The following is a 24,471-nucleotide window of genomic DNA, read 5'->3' on the forward strand; positions in this document are numbered from 1 at the left end:
CGGTGCAGCCCCTTACAGGGAAATCTGACCAACATGAGCATTTGGCCTAGCCCTTGCACAACTGGAATTTTCTTGGATGGTGCAGCTGTGATCATGAGCTGAACCCCAGCCGACACAAAGACACATGAGAATAGCGGATGGCTCTCTTAGACCACTGAGTTTGGGGGTAACTTATTAAACAGCATGCTAGTGATGAAAGCTAAGTAATATAATCAGGGGGGCTAGGGTTAGGGGAAAGCACTGGGATGCTGGACAGTCAAGCCTGGCCTGCCCAGGACACAGCACAAGGCAGGAGTAGAATAGGGGCAGAGCTCTGTTCTCTTGACATCTGAAAGCCATGATCCACTGACAGCATTTCAGTATAAGAACTACTCATTTTGGGCCTGGCACCATAGCCTAGTGGCCAAAGTCCTCGCCTTGCACATGCCAGGATCCCACATGGGCACCAGTTTTAATCCCGGCAGCCCTATTTCCCATCCAGCTCCCTGCATGTGGCCTAGGAAAGCAGTCGAGGACCACCCAATGCTCTGACCAGCAGAGCCAGTAACATGACAGGGAGAGGGTCTGGGGATGAAGCACTGGCAGAGACCAGTGATGGTGGAAGCCTCTGTGAACTCTCCCCTTTTTGCTCCTTCCCCTCTCCTTATATACTCTTCCCCGCCCCCATCCTCATTTAGCAGGATATTGGATACAGATGAGTCCAATTAGTCTAGGTGTTTTTAGCCACAAGCCCCGTTCCTGTTCCTGCCCAGGCCAACGAACCCTAATCATCTCCTTAGCCCACAACAACCCAAAGCCTTGGGACCCTGGAAGAAGCTCCAGCCCCCAGCTTCAGATCAGCTCAACTCCAGCTGCTGCGGTCACTTGGGGAGTGAACCAGCAGATGGGAGATCTTTCTGTCTCTCCTCCTCTCTGTCTGACTTTCCAATAAAAAAAAAACTTAAAAAAAATAGAAATGTATTAAAAAATAACTCATTTTAGCTGAGCACTGAGACCAAGGTCAGAACCACTATGAGCTCCTCGGATCTGGATTCAAGAGGCAGGAATCCAATCTGTACAAAATCCACAGACCTAGAATTTTCTAATCATGAGTTAAGAGTAAGATCTAAGAGAAGTGCATTTCTGCATGGAATATAGGTCAAGAAAAGGCACAAAGAGACAACCCTAGCACGTGTCACCCTTAGATGTAACATGTCCCAAGCCCCTGGGACCCGCCACTACACAGCCCAGCCTCTGCCCTTGCCAACCCTCGTAGCACAAATGATCACACCCCGGGTGAGCAGCAAGAACGGCTTCCGTCGCTGTTCCGGAAGCCAGTTCCAGTGACCCTGTCGTCACAGGGTGCTCTCTCCTCCTGCATCTGTGTCCCCGTGAGACACTTGCCCTCCGTGTGTGGCCACTCTTCTTGCAAAAAGAAACCAGGATGACTTCATCACCCGCTAAGCACCTCTGACTCAGCCCTTCCTTTGCCGACACTCTCGCCACCTATTCTCTCTGCCTCGCCTGCAGATTTCAGTTCAAGCTACTCCAGTTCCAAAAAGCCATCCCTCACCCTGAATTCACTCAACATCCCCATTGCCATCTTTTTGGACAGAAGGAATAGGGAGAAGGCATTGTGGGCAGAAGGTCCAGATAGGGCTGAACTTGGGGGCCACCATCTACCCCGGCAGGATGGCTGGCCCAGTGTGTCTCCCCAGGAGATTGCACAGCCCATGGAGACAGTGCCAGGCTGCCTTAGTCATCCACATCCCGCACCCAGCACCTAGCGCCAAGCAGGTACTCAGCACATGCAATACAGGTGCTTTCATGAACGAACAGATTGTGAGCCCTGTGTGCTGGGCTACAAGGAGATAAAGGCACCAAGGGGGGAGAATGGGGTCTACTGTCTCTCTCTTTTAAATAAGATTTATTGAATTTATTTGAAAGGCAGTGTTAGAGAGGAGAGAGAGAGATTGGCTGCAACAACTGGGACTGGGCTAAGGCCAACGCCAGAGGTCTGGAAGTTCTTCCGGGTCTCCTATGTGGGCGCAGGGCCTCAAGCACTTGGGCCAGCATTCTCTGCTTTCCCGGGTGCATTAGCAAGAAGCTGAACTGAAAGTGGAGCAGCCAGGATGCCAGCATTGCACTTTAACTTGCTAAGCCACAGCACAAGCCCCGTCTCCTTGTGTCAGTAGCTACAAGGGTTTGGGCTTCCAAGGCTACATAAGTCTGCATGACAGTTTGGGAAGGTAGCAACTTAACAACTAAGGTGTTTAAAGGACAGGCCAGTGGGAAGAGGTCAGGATTAGATAAAGGCCATCAGGGTGGAATCCTTGGGTTTGACTCCTGGTAACCTTACAAGAAGAGAGATCAGACAAGCACACACACACACACACACCATGAAGATGCAGCCAGAACTGAGCCAATATCAGCAACCATGTCCTTGAACCTCCCAAACTGTGAACTAAACTTCTTTTCTTCATGCAATAAACCTGCCTCCAGCATTCTGTTACAGTTGTGATGGAGTGGAGAAGTAACTAACAGAGGAGGGACACACCACCCTGCCCAGGGATGAAGCAGGACTTGGGGGACTCGGAGAAGGGGCGCAGCTGCAGCAGCTGTTGGGAGTCAACAGGGTGTCAAGTCAAACCTGCTGGTGGAGCTGGGACTGGACAAAGGAGTAAAGGGAAGCCAGTCTAGGCAGAGTGACCAGCCAGGGTCACTTGGGGGCCACTGTCTCAGGACACAAACACCCTGCAGGCATTGACAAGTCCCCATGTCCCAGCACCACTCTGCGTGCAGGAAGGTGCTCAGAGATGCCACAAGAGGAATCTGTCTGTGTTTGCAGAGACCCTGCATGTACCCAGGCAGGCAAGGCCCCATCGCTGCACACTCTGCCATCCTGGCTCCTTCCCTGGACCATCCAGGGAGGCCTGCGGTGGGACCAGGCCCCTACAGAACTCTCAGGAGTGCACGGATTCAGTTTCCATTACTTCCTGAGCATGAATAACCACGTTTGTTCTTGCCCCCTACAAACACCACACCGAGTCCTCCCGACTCTGCTCCCCTCTGTGAGAGCTGCCCATTGTGCAGCAGGAGCTCCATGCTGATCAATGCCGGGCTGGCTGCATAAGCAAGGCAAATTACACGCATGTGAGCTGCGATAACTATGATTAATCCTTCGGCCAGATACAGCCAAGTCCCGTCATGCCCTTGGGCAGCCCGGAGGTGACGGGACTGAGGACAACACCTGTGATGGCCATGGTACCCAGCCATTCATTACTGTGATGTCCCCATCACCGAGCGTACTGATGAGATTATTGATCCTGGGAAATAATTATATGAGAGGCAGCGTGGCCAATGTCCTTGTAGGCATTCATTGGTGAGGGATGGAAGCTTCTTGTCATTTTAAAGGAGTCTTGCTTTCGTGGATGAATTGAGTGCAACTTTTCAAAACTAGCGATGGACACTTCTGCTGGGGGGAAGAGCAGGAGAGAAGAGAGGAGGTGGAAAAAGGAAAGAAAAACAAACAAAAATCAGAAAGCAGCAGCAACTCTCAATGTATTAAGCAGGCCCAGAAACGTGAGAGTTGTGGTACCCAGTAGATGGTGCTGTAATCAAATTCTAAAACCTGTTACACTGGCTGTCAGAAAGTGCTGGAGAGAGGACGGGGCTGAGGAGCCCGTTAGGGTTCAAGGTGCACAGCTCATTGGAGTCAGCCACTTCCCTCTCTTTAGACACAGATTGATGATGTCAACAATGATGGTGGTAGTGACATCAAGACTTCCTTCTGAAAATCAGACCAGGAGGGTTTCCACTTCTTCAAGCGTCTCGGGGAGCGATGACGGTAATTAGCGTCTCCTAGAGTCAGAGTTGCCCTCTTTCTGCTTGGTCCCTGCAGAAACCCTGCGAACATGAGCTGAGCGTGAAAGGCCCTTGCAACGTCAGTATTCTGTGACACCTGAGACACGTTTGATGCCAGTCCAGGGAAAACCAGTGACATTCACACACATTTTCCTTCGCATCAGCAACAGGCCCACGAACCATTGAGCTCACAGACATTCGGTATCAGTACCTGGAGTTCACAGGATATGGCACCACACGCACCAATGAACAGGCTACCCATTTCCGGGCTGCCCGGTGGCCAGCTGCAGAGTCTTCTGGACTGCCCCAGCCCTGCTATCCTTCAGAGTGGCTGAGGTCCTGCAGGTGGAGAAGCACCAGGGGCAGCCAGGGGAGGGAAGGGTGAGCTCCACGGAGCAGAAGCAGGAAGGACAAGATCATCCACCGCTGGGGAGGCGGAATGGGACCGGAGACTTGCAGGTGGATTAGCAGGTGCTGCTGTGCTCTTGGTGCCTCTCAACTGCTGCCCCCTCCAGGGGGCACTGCCAGGCTTTGGGGACTTGTCCATAGGCCCTGCATGGCTTCAGGCTCAATCCCTACCTAGTTGACAATCCCTCAAGAAACCATCTGTGTGTTGCAAAACATTCTGGGAGTCTGTGGTGAGTGTGCTGGGGTAGAGGTCACAACAGGTGCCTAAGCTGTGGAGGAATGGCCCGATCCTGAGGTACAGTGATGGACCAGACAAGGTACAGGTTGGGAGTAGAGGTGGCATGGGGAATGTTCTAGAACCATGTACATTTCCACAGCTAGGCCATGGCTTTCAGGTTCCCTCTCTGTGGGCTGTGCAGAGGACTCCATTCCTGTCTCAGCCAGGCACTTGAGTCACAAGAGGCAGTAGGTTGAGGAAGATTTTGTGGAGATTGACCCGTGGGATGGGACTGAGTAGCAAGCAGCCAGAAAGGGGTCCCAGGCAGGGGAGCAGTCAGGCAGTGGACGTCACAGAGCTATGAACATGGGACGGTACAGACAAAGCAGCATGAGGTCAGAGCCAGAAGCTGGGGTCAGGAGAGAGGCAGGTCCCACAGCGCCCAGGACACACCCTGGGTGCTCATCTCACAGGCTTGGACCCAAGGCACCTGGAAAGTCAAACCAAGACTGTCACTACAGCTGGGGCTGCACTCACAAAGCCAGGCCCCCCTCGCCTGCTCTCACCAGGTCTTCTCCCCGCAGGGAGCTGTGCAAACCCATTAAGGAGACATTTCCACCCTCATCTTCTCAGTGGGTATTTCTGCCCGTGGGACTCTACCATTCTCCTCCTGCTCAGGGTGGCATGGCAGAACTTAGTGGTGAGCTAGCCTGCCACGCAGCCTCAGCAGGGACCCTGGTCCCCCACAACGAGAGCAGCAGTGACACCACCCAAGAGTGTATCACAATTAACTCTCCCACCCTGTCTCTTTCCCTTTCAGTGAAAAACAGATAAATTAAAGTTCAAAACAAATAGAAGAGCTCAGGGGTCAGGGTCATTGAGATATGCAGAAACTAGCCCCAGCTACCGAAAGTAGCTAGCACGGATCTACACTGAATGAAACCCGGGGCCAGTGCCCTGGACACCCCTGGATTTGGTGTCCATCAGATGCTTTTATTAGCACCATGTCACTGTCCTTTTAGCTCAGTGATAAAGTTTTCAAATGTTTCTCAGGACCTCTCCTGTGACCAGGAGACCCTGTGATGATGGGAACCCGGCATTGAAGACTTCTGAACTCACTGAGAGGACCAGGGGTCTTCAAGGGGGCAGTGCTGGGCAGTGGCTCCTCAATGTGCCTTGCTCAGCAGATTCAGGGCTGGCAAAGGTCTGTGCTAGAGTTTTGCATGTAATCCAGCCCCCTCCAAGCCATTCATGCATTAGAAGCTCAGCCCTCGGTCTGGCAATGTTAAGAGGTGGTGAGGCTGGGTGGGCAGCCAGCACGATGATGAAGATGCACTTGGTGATTTGTTAGGGTGCCTGACTCCACGTCTTAGCTCTGCTTCCAGCTCCAGCTTCCTGCTCATGCACACCCTTGGAGGCAACAGGTGATGGTCAAGCACTGAGGTCCCTGGACCACTGAGATCCGGACTGAGGTGCAGGTGCCAGGCTTAAACCCAGCCCAACTCTGGCACTGTGGGCAACTGGGGAGTGAACCGGCAGATGGAAGAGCCCAGTCTGTCATCTACCTTTCAAATAAATGAAAACAAATCCATTTTTAAATGTAAAAAAAGAGGAGTAGTTTAGTGGGAAGAGGTTGTGAAGTTATTGGGGGCACACCTTGGGGATGAATTAACACAGTTGGTGAAGGACCCAGTCATGTTCTGACTTCTTACTGTCCCACATGCCCCTCCCCCTTGACAACTACCACCCCTTCCCCACCAGCAGGCCGTCCTCCACGAGGCCTTCAACAGGGCTGAGCTGGAACCAGTGCCATTGCTCTTGAACTTCCAAAACTGGAAGCTCCAGAAACCTCTTTTCTCAAAGAGGACCAAAGTTTGAGTGCTTCCTTGCAAGTAGGCCAAGAGGCCCAGGACTCCAGCCACGGGCTCACTGAGGCAGGGTAGGGATAGAGGTGGGGAGGGAGGCCCTGGGCCACACATGGCCTCTGCACTAGCGCAGGGTCCCCTCAGAAGCCCCTGCCTTTTACTTTCTGACATCCAGTGCTTGCTGTGGCCATTCATTTCCAGCAAGTAAATATTTAGACTGTAGCCTCCCTGTTCTGGCCTTTGTGAACTCAGTGAAAACTATGGCAAAGTCAGGAAACTTTTTCATCTATCACTCTCCCTTGGGTAACACTTCTCACGTTCCCAGACTATTGAGCCACAGACACATATCCCTGGGCTACGGAATTTCATTTAATCCACAGTAGGTTTCTGCTAATAAGGAATTTCAGCAGGCTGATACCTTCAGAAGTGTGAAAGTCACTTCTAAATATACCACAATTACGATGCGAAGAGCACATTGCAAAGAAATCCTAATTATGCCTGCTTTATGGGTTTGATAGTTTTTATTGAATGGCTTGTTTGCATTTAATACAATAATGCTTGTCCCCTTGCTTATCTGTGATGATTCTGCAGCTGAGCTGGTGTGTTCTGAGCCACTCGCACAATGGCGTCTTTCGTTTGATGAGCTGCTCCTCCAACACCCACAGCACAGGTGTCATGACCTCCAGCAGGAGGGCGCCATGGACAGCGCTCAGTTCTCAGTGCATTACTCCTTGGGACATGCATGTTCCCTCCACCATGCTGAATCTCTCCTAGTGTGTAACTGCGGGAAAACTGCAGACCTACTCCGTGCTGTGCACCTGCTACCACCCCAGGGATGTCTCCTGGATGAACAAGTGGATGAAGGAAGAGCAAGTGATGTGGAGGCTGTGCAGCACTGCCCGATCAGGCCGGGGGCAGAGGCTCCCCGGGGCTGAAGTTTCTGATCTGTGTTCAGCAAAGCTCCCACGCGATGATCAGCTGCGACCATCATGTCGCTCTGGGGCCTCCCCGGAGGAGTTCTGGGAATAGAGCCATGAACAAGGAAGACACAGTTCCTGCCCTTGTGGAATTCAGCCTGGCAGGGACCTGGCACTGTAAATAAGTAATTACACAGGCAAGCATTTAATTACACATGTGATACATGCTGTGGAAGAGACATACAAAACCCCAGGCAGCCAACCATGGGGCCTCCTCTGTCTTGTGGGTCAGGTGTCCCTGACAGACATGGAAGCTGAGACCAGGGCATTCCAGGGCTGCAAGCTCCAGGAACTGCAGGAGCTCGGAGTGGATAAGGGGAGCTGGTGGCCAAGGCTAGCCAAGACCCTTTCACCTTCCACTGGCTTTCCTGACCGCAGGGACAAAGGGGAGGCCCTGGTCCCAACCATGCCCTGGGTGCTCAGTGGTTTGGAGCTTCCAACCTCTAAGCCCACGCTCCCCATCCAGGTGCAGTGAGCTGCACTTCTCCCCCATGCTGTTGATCCTAACCAAGGGGTCAGATTTCCACCAAGTGGAGTCCTTCGGGGTGAGGCTGGGCACATTACTGCTGCACCAGGCTGAGTCAAGGTTGGCTCCAACTTGAGGAACACAGCCCCCAGGCCAAATATCAATAGGAGACCTCCTTGAAGATTTTGCACCTCCTTTTCCTATTTCTGACACTTAAAAGCAAGCAAGTTTTGAGAATGCAAGTGAGAATAAAATGTGAACTGTTGTTCAAGGGTCTAGTGATGTGGCGTAGCCTGTTCAGTCACAACCTGTAAGGCTGGCTCCACTTTCTATCCAGCTCCTTGCTAATGGCCTGGCAGAGCAGCAGGGGGTGACCTAGGTGGGAGATCTGGAAGAAGCTTCTGGATTCTTGATTCAGCCTCAGCCATTGAGGCCATTTGGAAAGCATATCAACCAATGGATGAAAGATCTCTCTGTCTCTCTCTCTGTCTCTGTCTCTCTCTCTGTCTCGGCCTTTCCCTCTGTCTCTGTAATGCTGTCTTTCAAATAAATACATACATCTTTTCAAAACGTAGTATCCAAGTTCTCACAAACTACATCTGTGAAGAAGTCCCATGTTTTCTTTCTAGAAGGAAAAAAAATTCTAAAGCCTGTCTCCCACAGCAGCTGGAAAGCGCAAAGCCCCTCCCCAGCAGTGCGATGGGCGAGTCTGCTCCCCACCCCCTGCTTTTCTCTTCTTGTCTTCCTGTGTGTGGACTGAACTTGCTAGTCTTTGCAGGCCTCTGCTGGTCACCTAACTGGACCATCAACTTCTATCTTGGCATTTTAAAGTGTGGCCTGGTTTTTAACATATCAACAGAGAAGAAAGAAAAGGAGAGATGAGAAACAAGAGATGAGATGGGCTCAAGAGACTCATGCATGAAGAGCTGAGCCAAGAACTTGGGGGGGCCGTGCCGTTCCCGCATACTGAGGTCTGTGGGGGTCCTGGGCTCCCATCTCCAACAGGCCCCTTTGCAGCAATGTCCTGGTCTGAACCACGCAAGATGAGGCACCGTCGAGCTTGTGCCACCAATCAAAAATAAATGAAGTAACAACATCAAGGTGGATTTACCGTTATTTATAATTTACCGTTTTTACCTTGTTTTCAATTGTCTCTTGCGCTCTTCATTTGAGTAGCCCATTACATTTTATTATGCTAAACCCCATCTTCTGTCACATAAATTACAGTTAAAGATCTTAATATTAAAGCCTCTTAGCTCTGAGCTCATATTTCAAGCTTTGTTCAAACCAGACATTAATGCTGGAATTGAACACAGAACAGTTTGTCATCATTACCCAGGATCTCAAAAGTATAATACAATTTTTGCTATATATGGCACAAAAATGCCTCTTGGTATAACACTGAATTATGGAGATATATTGATTTCTACAGTATTTTGACAAAACAATAAAACTAAACCTGTTAGCTCCTAAACAGATATGCAGACATCAACCCGGCCATGATAGCAACCACCAGGAAGACGAAGGTCTCGCTGGGGCGGGAGGAGAGAGGAAGCCACGCAAAGCCACGTCTCGCTGCGACTCCCTCCTCCCCAGACGCTGTCCTGTCTCCTCCAGGGCCGAATGGGGGAGCAAAGAGAGAGCAGAACTGCACGGCATTGGCACGGATGGGGGTCCCACTCCAGCCCACCCGTCCCTTTCTAGGGGGAGGGGAGGCCTCAGGGCTGCTTTCTCAACCCCTGGGGCCACTGTAGGAATTCAATGCTGCTGTGTATTCCCCGCGTGCCTCACTATCAGAACCTGATGCTGCAGGTGCCTGATAAATGTTGACTATGCGGGTGACTCCTCCAAGACCACGTACACACAGCCGCGTGCCTCGTGCCCACACTCTGCTACCAACTTGTGAGACCACCTGGCCACAGCCTCCACCTGTCATTGCCACCATTTCGCCTGTGAACTTGAGCAAATCATGCTTCTTTTCTAAGCCTCCGCTTTTCTCATCTAAGCCAGGGACAATCACAGCTGCCTGGCCAACCCCGGAGGGTTATCCGGGGATAAAACGCAGTACAAGACGTACAGGGCCTTGCACAGGGAAAGCGTGCCCCACACATAAAGGATTATTACCACAAATCCGTCTTTCGGAGCAGAACTCCGAGCGCCCTCGGAGCACGGTGTCGTTCGGAGCCAGGCTCCGGCCAGCACAGAAAGAACTTGTCAAGGATAAATCAGTGTGTCCTTTTCCCCCTAGTAATGGTGATGATAATAACACTGCAGCCACACAACTAACTTTTTCCCTCCAGTAATGATAATAATGCTGCCGCCACAACAGCTCGCACGTCTGAGCCAAGCACTGGGATAATATTCTCACCTAAAATGGTGTTTATCCCATTTTAGCCTCATGACTGCCTAGGAAGGTAGGCAGAAATGTAGCTTCAATTTATAGATGGGCAAACTGAGGCCCAGAAGACCCGAGTAGTTGGTGCAGGGGGCTCGTACTGCTGCATGGAGGCTCAGCATTGAGGACCTTGCCTGCCCTGCTCAGGGACAGGTCCACACAGATGGGAGCAAATGAGCATTGGGTGGTGGGTTTTTGCACCTCAGCAAAAATGACACTGGGGAGCCCCAGGTCCCCAGGCCCTGTCACCCCAAAAGCTGCTCTTCTGAACCCAGGGGTCATTTACAGCAGACCCCCAGGACCCACCCTGTACCCTGACAGCCCCACCCCAGGGGTCCACAGGAAACCTACAGCCTGGGGAAGCTGACCTGGACGTGACTTGTGTTGGACAAAGAGAAGGGAATTCAGAGCAGGCAGGCTATGCCCCGCTGAGTTCCGCTGTCCCTCTTGCCCAGCTGTGTGCCCTAAGCAAGGCCCTCGCCATCTCTGGGCCCTAGTGTCCTCCTCTGTAAGAAGCACAGGTCAGATGGTCTCGACTGATCAAACTGTCAGGCAACCAAGTAATAGACATGAGAAGACTTTGCAAACACTTCCCTCCTGGCTCCCTGCTGAGTCTGGGGTCTCCTTGGATGCTGTCGCTGCAATCGCATCTATTGTCGTCCCATTCCAAGGCCAGGCTCACCTGCTGGGAAACACAAGATGTCCCCCAGAGTCCTGCCCTGAGCCTAGCACGGCATCAGCAACGTAGTGTGTGGCCAGGAGGAGCCAGGCCCCCAGGAGGGAATTTCCTGTGTAGTGAGAAAGATGCACACGCGCACACACACATACACACACACACACACACACACACCTTCCTATATTTCAAAGCCCTCCCACTCTTCTTGAAATGACAATGAAGCTCTCAGTGCTGCCTGAAAGGTCCCAGATGTGCCACCTTCAGACACGTGGTCCTTCGTGGCCCTCCTCTGCCTGACGCCCTGTCTTCTCCCCAGGGCGCCCCACTGGCCTCTGAGCCCCAGTGTCTCCTGCAGATCTTGAGCCAGTTTTCCTCATGGAAAGTCTCGTCCCACCTGCAGGCGACACCAGCAGGTCTCTATCCCTTCGCATCTCCCACAGTGCGCAGTGTCCTTTTACATTGGTATATGTGACTCTTTCATGTCTGTCTAATCGCGAGATGACAAGCTCCACATTGAGCAGCAGGCATTTCTGTTTTGCTACTCTCATATAACCCTGAGTGTCACGTGGTGACCAGCACCCAGTACATTTTTTCATAGTAAGTATCCAGTTAGTTTCTGATTAAAAACCAGCATGCTTCCTATTTGCTTTCTGCACCTGGTTGCCAGAATCTTCCAATTCATTTGGGAACCACTGATGAGCCCCAGCCCCTACTCACACCACACACAAAAGTGATCCAGAATAAAGCACACATCTAAATGTAAAAGCTAAAACTAAAATAATTCTAAGAGTAAAAACAAATTAAGATTTTTGAAATAGGCAAGTATGCGTCAGAACACAAAAGCAATTTATCTTGAAAGAATAAAATTATGCTGGACCTTACCAAAATGAATCATCTACTTTTCAAAAGAAACCACTTTAAAAATGCAACGGGACACCACAGACTGAAAGGAAGTTTACATTTAAGTGGCAAAGCACTTACATTCCAGAACACACGAAGAATGCCTAAACTTCAGCGCTAAGACACAGATAAAATGTGTCAAAGATTTGAACAGGTGTGTGCTACAGAGAGACGAAGGAAGACTCATAAAAATCTTAATGACATGTCACCTTTTAATCACTAGAATGGCTAAGACTAAAGGCTGGTTAAACTCGTGCCAAGCTGACAAGGATGTGAAGCAAGTGGCACTTTGGAAACCCATTGCACCATACACAACACTCGCTCATCCTCGTAACCATTTACCCAGGAGAAGCAAAGCTCATGGAGAATGCCTGTGGCTGCCTGGGAGTATCCGAGATGTTTGTCAACAAGGGAACCGATCAACCCTGGCAGATCCTACATGGCAGTACCACTCGGCCAGAGAAAGGCGCAAACAACCGTGTTCATTTCCTTGGACTGCCGTCACAAAGGACCCCAAACTGTGTGACAGCAGATGCACTTTCACAGTTCCACAGACAGAAAATGCAGAACCAAGGTGGCATCAGGGCCAGTCTGTCTCCTGAGGCACCACGGGCAGTCCTTCCTGGCGTCTTTCCCGTTTTGGGATTCGGGAGCGGGGAAGGTAGTGTCCCATAGGAGAGAGACCCCAGGGTGGAACCGACACTACATGTAGCCACTGTCTTAGGGACCTAACTGCAGTCTCACGAGGGCTATGCTAGCCCCGTCTCTTTTTTCAAAGAGTAATTGACTGATTGATTTAGAAAGGCAGTTTCAGAGTGAGAAGAAAAAACAAAGATTTTCCATCTGCTGGTTCACTCCCCAAATGGCTGCAATGGTCAGAGCTGAGCCAATCTGAAGCCAGGAGCGAGGAGCTTCCCACGGGTCTACCGTTGGGTGCAGAAGCTGATTCTGCTGCTTTCCCAGGCCATTAGTAGGAGGCTGGATGGGAAGCAAGGCAGCCAAGATTAGAACCAGTGCCCACATGGCTCTCAGGGCATACAAAACAAACACTTTGACCACTAGGCCACTGGGCCAGGTTCCCACCCCCCCAGCCGCTTTTGCTGGAATTGGAGGAAGCGTTCATTGCGCGTCTCCCACGGGCCCAGCATTTTCACCAACGGCACACCCACACTGAGAAGCAAGCCTTTACCAGCCTTAAAAAAACAAACAGCCACTCTTCAGAAGAGGTGGGAAGCTGTTGGATAACCAGGAGATAAGGGCGGTAAGCGCGTGACTCCGTGCCGAGCACATAGTGCGCATTCCGTTAAAACTACTGCTGGTTCCCGCACCCCTCAGAAGACCTTACAGAGCCGTGAGCTTCCGGGGGTGCAGTGACTGAGGCTAGCTGGAGAAAACAGAGACACATGGTCCCAGGTCGGTCTGGAGGACAGCAAACGGCCCTGCCTCCAGCTTCCAGCGGCTCCCGACAAACAAAGGCTGCCTACCTCCGGGCAGAGCTGCGATTCTCACACCTGTACCAGACACATCACCTGGGGAGGTACCGGGAAAGCAAATTGGGTTTATGTTGCGAATAGAAAATGATGACACTAATTATCTTGCATTGTAGTGGCCCGGGATGGTTCTCCAAGCACTTTGCCTTCCATTATCTCGTTTGATCACATATGAAAGAGAAGAGAGGGCCGTCGGCGCTGCTGTCCACAGCCCGTTCCCGATTGCACACCAGCTCCCTCCCTCCCAGGGCTTGGCTCGGCCTTTGGTTTGTTGTTTTTCAGCAAAGGAGAAGATCAGATTGTAAGGCATCACTCCCGCAGAGCAGCGTCTGTATGAAGCTGGAGGTCTGCATCGGAACTGGGCGAGATTCAGGTCCCAGCCTCAACAGAGAGGGTGTTCACAAGTCACCGTGACCTTGTGAGGTTCCAAGTCGGCACAGCAGGGGCCAGCAGTGTGGCAGAGCAGGTGAGGCAGCACCTGCAATACTGGCTTCCCCTCTGGGCAGGTCCCAGCCAGCTCCCTGCTAATGCACCTGGGGAGGTCGGTAGGAGCTGGTCCGAGGGCCAGGCCCCAGCCAGGGGCGTGGGAGCCCTGGCAGAAGCTCCTAGCTGCGGGCTTCTGCTAGCCCAGCCCTGATGTTGGAGTCGTTTGAAGAGTGAACCAGCAGATGAAAGATCTCTCCCTCTTTCATTTTCTTTGTAACTCTTCCTTTAAATAAATAAATCTTCAAAAGGGAGTTTTTGCAATGTGACAAATAATAATAATAAAAGTCAAGTTGGGACAGCCCGCTGGCGTCAGGGCCTGTCCCCTCCCCCGGGGCTGGCCCGGTTCCTCTGAAGGTGGACGCCTGTGGCTTACACGCTTTCACCCACTCGGAGTTTCACAGAGTCACTGCTGTTATGAATCCAACCCCTGAATTACTGGGATGAGGGACCAGGGTATAACTGCATGGAAACATCACACAAATCACCCCAGCCTGACATAAAACCATTTCCACACCAAGCATATAGACTATTCTAGAATGTTCTGCCAGGTTCTGCCAGGTCCTTTTGACAGCAGAAAAATCACATCCTCAAAATACTCAAAATACAAAACAGCCCCCCTCCATCCCTCCTGAAGCCCCCACCCTTGGGCTTTATTCCGGCCTTTGAGAGTTCCCGTTCTTTCTTAGGAGAGAAATTTTCTTCTAAATTTTTTTTCCCAAACTGTATGCTTTCTTCCCTGTGCCCATTATGTCTAAAAAGATGGGTCCGGAGCTGCCCCGATGAAGGAATAAGCATTGCATTCCAGAGGTGGAATGGTTTGGCTTCCACTTGGTAGAATCACCTAGGGGACAATCGCGCCCAGGGCTGCATGACCCAGCTCTGTTTTCTGTGTTTATTTGCAGAAAACCCTCCTGAGGAGCAATGTCGGCCTTTTCCTGTGAAATGCTGCTGCTGCTCCAAGGGGCTGCGGGACAAGCGTGTGGAAGGCACGGCGGGGCGGGCTCGCCGCAGACACCCGTCTTTGGTCCCCTTTCTGTGGGCAGTCTGGGAGCCCAGACCCCTTTCCTATCAGAGCAAGCAAAATATTTCCCACTGTGCAGAACACCCCATCCACCCCACCCCCGTGGCTGTGTTCGCCTCCAAGAGCTGTGTTAACGACAGGCTGCTTTTTCCTCTTTGCTTGCTTGGTCTAATTTCCAGCCGCCCACCCGGGCCCTGGGAGGAGCTCTTCCGGAAACATCTTCAGCTGGGCTCTCAGCCCCGGAGCCTCCCTTGCTCCTATTACCTTAGCACGCTAAATGCTGCTGGTTCGTTTTGTTCATTTATAGGGCTACTCTTTTATCTGAAGCAGGTTTATTAACTGGTAGCTGTTAATTATATAAGAAGATAATTTCATGTAAATGTTGGATTTAAAAGCAGCCTATCCAGCAGGCGTACTGTTGAACAAGAAGGCTTGGGGATTTGTTTTTGTGGTTCCTATGCGAGTCAAGCAATTAATGGATTCAGTTGATTGAATGAAAAATGCATCGTAATTGTTTTACCCCATCAAGCTGCTACTAGAATTATTCACTTCTGGCAGAGGGACAGCAGCCTCTGTGATACACCGCGTCTCTGTTGTTGCCCTAATCAGGCCCGGAGCTGGGACCCTGGGGTAACAAAGAGGCATTGCAGTGGGGTCCTGCTGGCCCTTTCTCCCAGGGCAAAGAGAGCGGCCCCAGGCGATGGATTAATCCACTTCCGTCTCAGTTATCCAAAATCACTGCCAGTCCACTCCCAGTCTGGGGCTTTGCAGCTGCCTAGATGTGGGGTCCACTCCCGAGGACACGATGTTCTCCACACAGCAGAGGGGCATGGGGTCCCTGGGATCTCTTCCAAGAGTGTCTAAACAGGGGCAGAAGTGGGCATGGCACGATAGCCTAGTAACTTACATCCTTACCTTGTATGTGCCAGGATCCCGTATGGGTGCCAGTTCATATCCTGGTTGCCATACTTCCCTTCCAGCTCCCTGCTTGCGGACTGGGAAAGCAATTGAAGATAGTCAAAGCCTTGGGACCCTGCACCCACCCGGAAGAAGCTCCTGGCTTCTGGCTGCAGATCATCTCAGCTCCAGGAGTTGTAGACATTTGGGGAATGCACCAGCAGATACAAGATATTTCTTTCTGTCTCTCCTTCTCTCTATAAATCTTTCTAATAAAAATAAAATAAATCTTTCTAAAAGCAGGGAGAGGCAGAAGTCAGATTAGGGGTGAGACTGGGCACAGTCTTGTCTGGGCCCATCTATGCCTCCAAGGATTATATCTGATTCATATGCTCAATGCCAGCGTCCAACAGGGGTGCCTGGCACAGCACAGGCTCTGGCTGAATTGGAGTAAACAAAATCTGCCAACCAGGACCCAGCCCATGCCCTGAGACCAGGTATTCAACCATGAAACCCTGAACCCCTCTGCCTCAGGACTTCAGCTGAGCATCGGACCAACCCCAGATGGGTCCCTGGTGAGGACACACCATGTGTCACCTGCTGGGCTACGTCCTTGGTTTCAGAGATCTTATGCCCAATGGTCTTGCAAAAGATGTATATTTAAAACACTCAGCTTTGGGGCCTGGTGTGGTGGCCTAGCAGCTAAAGTCCTTGCTTTGAACACACCAAGATTCCATATGGCTGCCAGTTCTAATCCCGGCAGCCCTGCTTCCCATCCAGCTCCCTGCTTGTGGCCTAGGAAAGCAGTTGAGGATGGCCCAAAGTTTCGGGACCCTGCACCCGCGTGGGAGATCTGGAGGAAGTTCCTGACTCCTTTCAGATCAGCACAGCACCGGTCGTTGCAGTCACTTGGGGAGTGAATCATCGGATGGAAGATCTTCCTCTCTGTCTCTCCTCTTCTCTGTATATCTGACTTTGCAATAAAAAAAAAATCTTTTTTTAAAAAAACCACTCTGTTTTTGCCCTCAGAAAACCTATCTTTCACTCCAGTTTTTCCACAAACTTTTTGAAGTAACCATATCTGCGGAGGGATATTTGACAAGAACCTTCCATGGAAAATCTCAGTAGAGCCATTTGTGAAAGGAGAAGCTGGGCTGCAAGGGGGTGAGCACCTGTTGGTTTGCCACTGACCACCCTGGTAAGGATCAATGGGCCTGATAGTTGGACTTGACTTTCCCTGCCCGAGGTTAGGCTCTGCCCAGTGCAGGAGTGAAACACCCATTGTAAACTGGGGTTAATGCTTTTGTCTTGTTGCAGCTGCTGTCATGACATTCCCAAGACATTCCTTCTCCACCTTGAGCCAGTACTTCCCTCTAGGATATGTCCACCCAGGCATGTTACCCACGGATGACTTCTTGTTTCCCGTTAAACTCCAATGGCAGCCCTTGTCTCTTTCCCTTGACTGACAGGTCTCTGTCAACTTTCATCACATCACGAAACAGGTTGATTTCAGCTCATGGTTCTAGAAATATACCTGCTGATGGCATTCTTGCAGGTAGGGTCCTAAGATGCCCACAGCATCACATAGAAGTCATAGGGAACACACAGGTCTGTGTCCACCAGCGTTCAACCCATGGTGACCCATCCAATCCAATTCAATCACTCCTCAGAGGCCCCTACACATCAGAGTTACAGCCACTTCCCACCTTCCTTGTATCATTAATAGAAGCCACTGAGGACCAGACTCCACAGAGAGCTTCACAGGACACATCTCAACCTGCAGCCTTCTGGTTGGCTGATACACCCTTGCCAGAAGGCTGTTGGAGAATGGCACTGGGGCAACCCAACCAGGACTTCCAGGACTGCCATGACCCCTCTGGCCTCCCTAGCAAGAAATCCTGCCTGGGTGACACCAAGAGACTACAGCCATGCACACGCGCACACACGCACGCTGCCCCAAAAAGTAAAGCAAGAAGAAAGAAACCATGCGTATGCTCTGTGTGAGTGGGGGAATATCTATTTCATTCCAACAGAAATTTCCCACTTCCAACCTCCCTTCTGGGCAGCTTCCCAATGGGCAGAAGAACAGATGCACAGACACTCTGTTGCTTTGCTGTAACTTGTCCCCCAACACCAAGCAGCCACAGCCACAAGTCAAGATTTACCTTGAGTAAATTAGCACAGGCTGGGCTGGAAGGGCTTTTCCTCAGGCACCCGGGCAAATTATTTAGCATTTCCACAATCAGGGGGCACTTCTAATGCTAGAAGTGATGCCCTTCAGGGGGAATGTGCACCACTAATGAAGACATTTGGCTAACTGAGTGCTGTAACAGTAGCCACAGGTCATTCAAGGCCTGCTCCTCTGGGCTCCGCTGGGCTCCGCTGGGGGATGCTGGGGGATGCTGGGGGATGCTGGGCTCCGCTGGGGGATATGCTGGGCTCCGCTGGGCTCCGCTGGGGGATGCTGGTTGGAACTAGATGAGATTACTCTTTTGTCATCACTGTTAGACCTGGCCATTTGCACATCCCTGTCAATGCTTTCCTGCTGCTGCCAGGAACATGTTGCCAGCACAGCCCTTCCATGGTAATCTACAGATATTGGCAGAGAGAAGCTAGGAAGTGATTAGAAGCATCCTCCTTGCATGGCCATGGTCTAGCTCATATAGTGGTTGTGTGACCTCAATGACCCTGAGTCTCAGCCACTAACGTAGGGGTCTGAATTACATTACATTGGGTAATGATGATGAATTCTAAAGGCTGTCGCAATGAAATGTTTCTAGAAATACTCCCTTTTCTAATCTCTTCTTTTGAAAAGACCTGCAGGTGAAGAATCTGTTCCTGTCTTTGGGAGTCCTGTGCTGTCTCAGCACCCACGCTAACCTCAGCCTTAATCCTAACCTTATGCAAGGGTTAGGGATGCGAACGAGCCCAGCTAGGGAGGAGGCTCCGTTTCTAAACCACGTCTTCTGACCATCTCATTGGTAGACATCACTGTCATGAGAGAAGAGGATTTACAATGATGTCAGCCATTCAGTGACACCCCCACGGGGCCCTGAAACTACCAGGCTTGTCTTCGTGCTTACAGAAAGTGGTTCAATACGTGAGCATTACTCTTTCAGAGTTGGTCCACACAGTGTGCAACCGGGTCGTCCCATCTCCCAAGTGTCGCTCGTTGTGACCAAGGTTCTCGGCCAGCTGCTAAAGGCCTCATGCACACCTGGAAAGGCAAGAGCGGTGTTCTGGGAGAGCAGAGCAGGACCACCGATTGTGTGACACAGGGGCACCTAACTGGTGCTCAGTTCTTCACTGTGCTTAGAAGAAAAGGGGCCCATGCTGCACAGCAGCCTGCTGGCCTGTCTACTTTGCCAAGAGACAGCCATCCTTCCCATGAGTAAAGCTGCCACAGTGAGCGAGGTGTTGTGGGGCTGCCGGAGCCTGGACACAACTCTGGCTGCCCCTCCAAGACAGAGCTGGAGCTGGAGCAAGGCATGTTCTGTGAATAATCAGGTCAGCCCTCTGACACAAGTGTGACACCTGCAGGACTGGGGACCCCTTCAGATGGGGAGGAGACAGCTAACAGATTATAGGAATTATCCAGGGGCAAAGGGGCTTGGCTAAGAGGAAACGGGGCATGCTTCCAGCAGAAAGCTCTAGGGGGAAACTTGAGCTCCAAGCACCCCAAGCATGTGGAGGTGGCCAGGTCACTACATCCCATGCAGTAGTTCCAGCTAGCAGGAAGCCCTAGGTGGCAGAAGCCTAACCCACAACAGTGACACCTGCCATGAAGACAGATGCTCACAGCCTTCAGCTGTTCCTCACACACTGACCGGATGCCCCAAATCTTTCTCTCTCTCTGTGCAACTCCTTGGAGCCATGGGAGAGCTAGGGAATTGTGTGTATGCATGAGAGAGAGAGACAGAGACAGAGAGACAGACCCTGGTCTTGCAGTCAAAGTTCTGAGTCAAGTTAACCATCTGTACTTGAAATGGCTGAAGGCAAGGGAGGCAGCTACACTTCCCATCCACAGACAGCAAGCCCGTTGGCAGTGTTGATCTGGCTGAGACAGCCCATCCAGCTACGTTGAACCACTCTGACATCCACCCCCAACTTCTTCCAGAAGTCATGTTTGTGTTAGTGTCCAACCCTTTGACACCAGGAGATAGGGGCTGGCTGTTAGAATTTAGAAAACCCTAGCCCATGGCTGTCCTCTCCCTTCCCTTCCATGGGAAGTTCTATGGGAACTCCTTGGTTTTCCAAGTGCCCAAGAATCCCAGGAACCCCCTCTAAGGCCTACGGAGCACTTGGGACAGACGTGGTAACTATACAGACATACCATGTGCCAGGCTGTACCACCCTTAGAGCTCATCTCTTCCTCTCTTGCTGTCTCCCCTGCCCTGCAGGAGCTCCTTAGGGACAAGGACATGTACACAGAGCACTGGTATTCAGCAGTGAAAAAAAAAAACCTGGATGGGTGAGCACTCCTTGAAAGCAGAGCCCATGTTGCATATGTTGTGTGTCTTGGCCATCTACACACACACACAATGCACATGCAGAGGCCTTGCTGTGTCATAGGGCAAAGCCCCATGGAAAGACAAGATTCTGTGACCATGCAAATGGGCCCTACCTGCCAGCAGGTGAGCACCCAGCAAAACGGCATTTCTGTGCCCTCACTAAAAGATACCACCACGATCGGGCTTGTCTCTGATTTCACATGTAGTCCATGACAGCGGGTCTGAAATCATCACCTGGTCATCACCTGGTCACTGGGAAGCCCATACTGCCCAGCACCCAAGCGAATTAGCTGTGTATAACAACCCCAAACACAATCTTGTTGTGGAAAACAGATGTCTGAAGCCGCAACTGAAGTGTCCCACACTCTAATCAGCACACAGTTGGGACGCTCCACCGAACCCTTCTAAAGAAGTACACTGTGTTAGATGCTCTGCCATGTTCAAGCCACGTTCTGCCTCCAGGAAGTACATGTGCACTCTTGTGTCAATGGTTCTCAGTTCATTTTCGCCCTTCCAGCTCAACCATCCTTTACTTGAAAAAACAGAGCTGAGAGGTCCCTGGGAACATTCCCGAAGACACTGAGGACCAAACGCTGCTGGGAATCAGAGCAAAGGGAGGCAGCCAGTGCTCAGATGGAGACCTTGGCCATGAGTTCCTCGCTACTGGGCTTTTCCTGGCAGAATGGACCTAGGCTGAACTTCAAGGGCAGATGTTCCTAAGGCATTAGGGAGAAATCACCAGGTTCAGGCAGTTGGGAGAAGGCAAGTTCATCACAAGGCCTTAAATGTCACCTTAAATGTAAACCTTCATCCTGAATCTACAAGCAGCAGGCTGAAGTCAAGTGACTCTGCTATTCAGCTCCATCAAGGCAAGTTCCAACTCCCAGAGTCAAGCTCTCCTGCTGGTCCAGGTGCTGCTGTGTCTGCGATGAAGGTCATGGGCATATGGGAAAACCAGACATCTTCCTCTCTCACTAATGGTCACCTGCAGACCAGCCCGGCCCTAACCCGGCCAGCTGTCCTCTCACCCACTGCCAGCCCTGCCTTGAAGTGTGTTTGTGAAAGTCCTGAACACTTAGACTTGACTGAGAACTTGAACTCTGGGCCAAGCCCACCTAACAGCCTTGCCAGGCGGTGCTGCCTCGGCTCCAGCGTCCTGGGCAGTGTGTGCAGAAGCATGCCTGGTGGCGTTCCCACCTCTGATCACTGCAGTGCCTCTGAGTCTCTGGCGACAAGCCTCCCTCACCCCCTGCCTCCTGATTGGCCTCTGCACTAGACTTGGATCTTACCAAGCAGTGAAAAATACAAACTGCGTCAGTAACCACGGCACAGCCTTAACACCAAAGCTGAGTGGGATTCATGCTTTTTTTCTGATAGCGGCCTTTTTGTAATGTTAAGGTTACATAGACATTCATCTCATTTCGCAATGACTTTCAGAGAACATGTAATAGGAAGGCATTTTGTCCTGTAAAGAATCTGTTGGTGTCAATTACAGGAAAGTGACCATTCACATGAGAGCCCATGACCACTCACCTTGTTCATGCGCTTCACACAATCTTACGGATCATTGTCATCTAATGAAAATATCTGTAACATCTGTAGAAACCCAACTGCCTCAGCTGCAGGCCACATCCAGAGCCCAGCCTCAGGGGAACTGCCAGGCCATGCCTGCGGAGCAGGTGCCATGGGGGCATGGGAGGCCTGGATGAACCTCAGAAATCCCAAATTTTCTTACTCTCCTTTGGGGATAAGATGTCATTTTGCTTTCGTACCTTAGAGGCAGACAGAAGCAGATCTTTCCAAGCCGAGAGTTTCCTTGATTTTCTGAACCTATTTTTAAGGACTAAATGATGAGAAAAGCATGACAAACTGGAGTTACTCAACCCATCCCAGCCAAGACAATGATGCCTGGGGATAGGACAGCAACAATGATAACACGGGTGCTAGTTCCACGCAGGATGGTGCCTGCCATGTTCCCACGAGTGAAGGGCAGAGGTGGATTTCCAGGGGTGGCGGGTCGGTTGGTATTGCCAATCTGCCCAGCAGCACTGGGTGCCCGTTCCACTGTGCAGGAAATAGGTAAGAAGCTCTTGCATGAGCAACCTGCTGGCCCAGTTGCTGGACTCGTGCCCAGGAAGCATGGATTGAACAAAGCCAAGAGATGCTTCACTTTTCCACAAGTCCAGCAGCTAGAAACGAGCACTCGGCCCTGGCATTAGCACATGAACTTGCAGTTCATCATTTCCCCACAAGCTTCCCCGACAGGACTGCTCAGCATTCACAACCGTCCACACACCAGCAAGGTGTGGCGTTGGCAACACCCAGGAGTGACGGGATCCACCAGAAGCCATACAGCTAGGAGGAAGGCTGGCCTTTAACCCAAGGCCCTAGATGCCTTTCGTCACATGGCCCAGGAATAAGATGCTTTTGGAAAAGCTTATTTTCGATGTTCGATGGGAGTTTTTGGTAGAGCGAAGATCCGATGAACTCAGTCTAAGTATGAAAATAATGATGAGCCCACCCACTACGGCGGCCTTCAGGGGTGAATGTCCGGGGGAGTCAGAGGGTAGGAACCAGAATTCAGAGAGGCACAGACGAGTCAGTGATATGTGAGATGAGGTCAGACACTCCTCCCATGGCCAGCAACACCACCAGAACCCAAGTTCTGGTTTGGTCATCAGAAGCTACTGGGGACTTCAGGAAATCTCTCCACACATCAAGGGCCCCCTGTGCCCACAGGGCAGCTCCAAGGTTCTGACCCTCACCCCAGCAGGTGCCAGCTCCCAACACGGCAGAAGTGTGTGGTGAGACAGCAGCCAACATAACCCTCACAGCAATCTCCCTGTGCCTAATGACCCTGCACCCCCAGTCAGAAGGGGAACCAGAGCTCCCCCAGCTCAAGGGGCCAACAAGCCTGGGAATACCTGGCCATCTCCTGTGACCCTGTGATGGACACGTGGTGTCCACCAGCCCTCGCTACAGCCAGCCAGACAGGGAAGAGCCCCGTGGGGTGCTGTCAGTGCCTGAATCAACTCCTTAGTGCTCCCTGCGGCCTCCCAGGCCCCGCCCCCAGCCTCCAGCCCCGAGTCATCCACAAAACATGATGACATGCCTATAATCCGCTGCCTGACAATATTATCCTACACATTATTAGGCAGTCCTCTGCCGAGCACTGCCAACCGGCCTGGAGCCAGCGCTCCCAGAAGCCGCTCACCAGCCCATAAGCCTCGTTGGCTTCCTCTTGTTAGCGTAATGTGCAGCTTCATTAACCAGCCCGAGGAATCACTCAGTAACTGGAGCTAATTAATTTAATTTTCGCCATCCTATGTTTTAAAGGAAAACGAAGTCATATTATGCCAACAGGTCAATGAAGGCTCCATGTGGCTATCTGGAGTCAGAGTGAGGCCACCTGGCCGACGGGTGGCGCTCGTGCCCTCTTGCTCATCTCACAGCTGTGCTGGCTGCCTCTCAGGAGCTGGCTTCCAGATTCCACTGAGAGTGAAGCTGCCGTCCCAAGGGCAGACAGCTTTCTCTCTACTCCAAGAGGCCACCAAGATGGCAGCACTCCCAAGAGGCCAGCGGGAAGGCAAGAGCAGTTCACAGAAGGCACACGACCCACAAAGTTCCCTCCAGAGGGCCAGGCGATGGATGGGGTGGGTGGCTAAGAGCAACTGTGTGCATCATGGAGAGACAGTGTGCACCTCTTCCTCGCCACCCAGGACTAACAGACATGAGACCCAAAGGTGAGCCAGGGCTTGAAATACCAGGCTGGTAAGGGTGGCTCATTAGAGCAAAGCCAGCTGCCTGCCGCACAGCTGCAGGGCACCGGGCGAGGCCATCTTGTCACCGGCCTGCCCAGCATCTCCTGGCTGATTAACGGAGCCTGGCTGCAAACTCCAAAGCAGTTAATTTATTGTAAGTTTTATTAGACATATAAAAGGGAAGCAGGAATGACTAGCCTTTTGTGGCTTGAGATACATTTCACCCGTGACTCGGAGCAGAGCTCGCCTGTTCATTTCCCTCCCCGCCAACATTCTTGTCCGCATTGCTGCAGCAAGAGCCACGGGTTCTCGTCGGAAATGGCTGGGATGAAAAGGGCTGCAGCCCCGCCCAACAGTTACATTAACCACTTTGTCCTTTTAATTCATCTAATTACATGCAAGGAGAAAGCCTCGCCTTAGCTGGCTCCCCGGGCTGCTCTCCTCGCTGGGCGCGTGGGGCCATTGCCTTGGGCTTGTTGTTATCTTATTAGGGATGCTTTTGTTCAGAGGGATGGTTAAAGTCATTTTCAGCAGCTAGCGAGATGAAGCCGTTTCAAT

The sequence above is a fragment of the Ochotona curzoniae genome, unplaced genomic scaffold, assembly GCF_017591425.1.
Source record: "Ochotona curzoniae isolate NIBS_2020 unplaced genomic scaffold, NIBS_Ocur_1.0 contig_66, whole genome shotgun sequence".
Taxonomy (NCBI): domain Eukaryota; kingdom Metazoa; phylum Chordata; class Mammalia; order Lagomorpha; family Ochotonidae; genus Ochotona; species Ochotona curzoniae.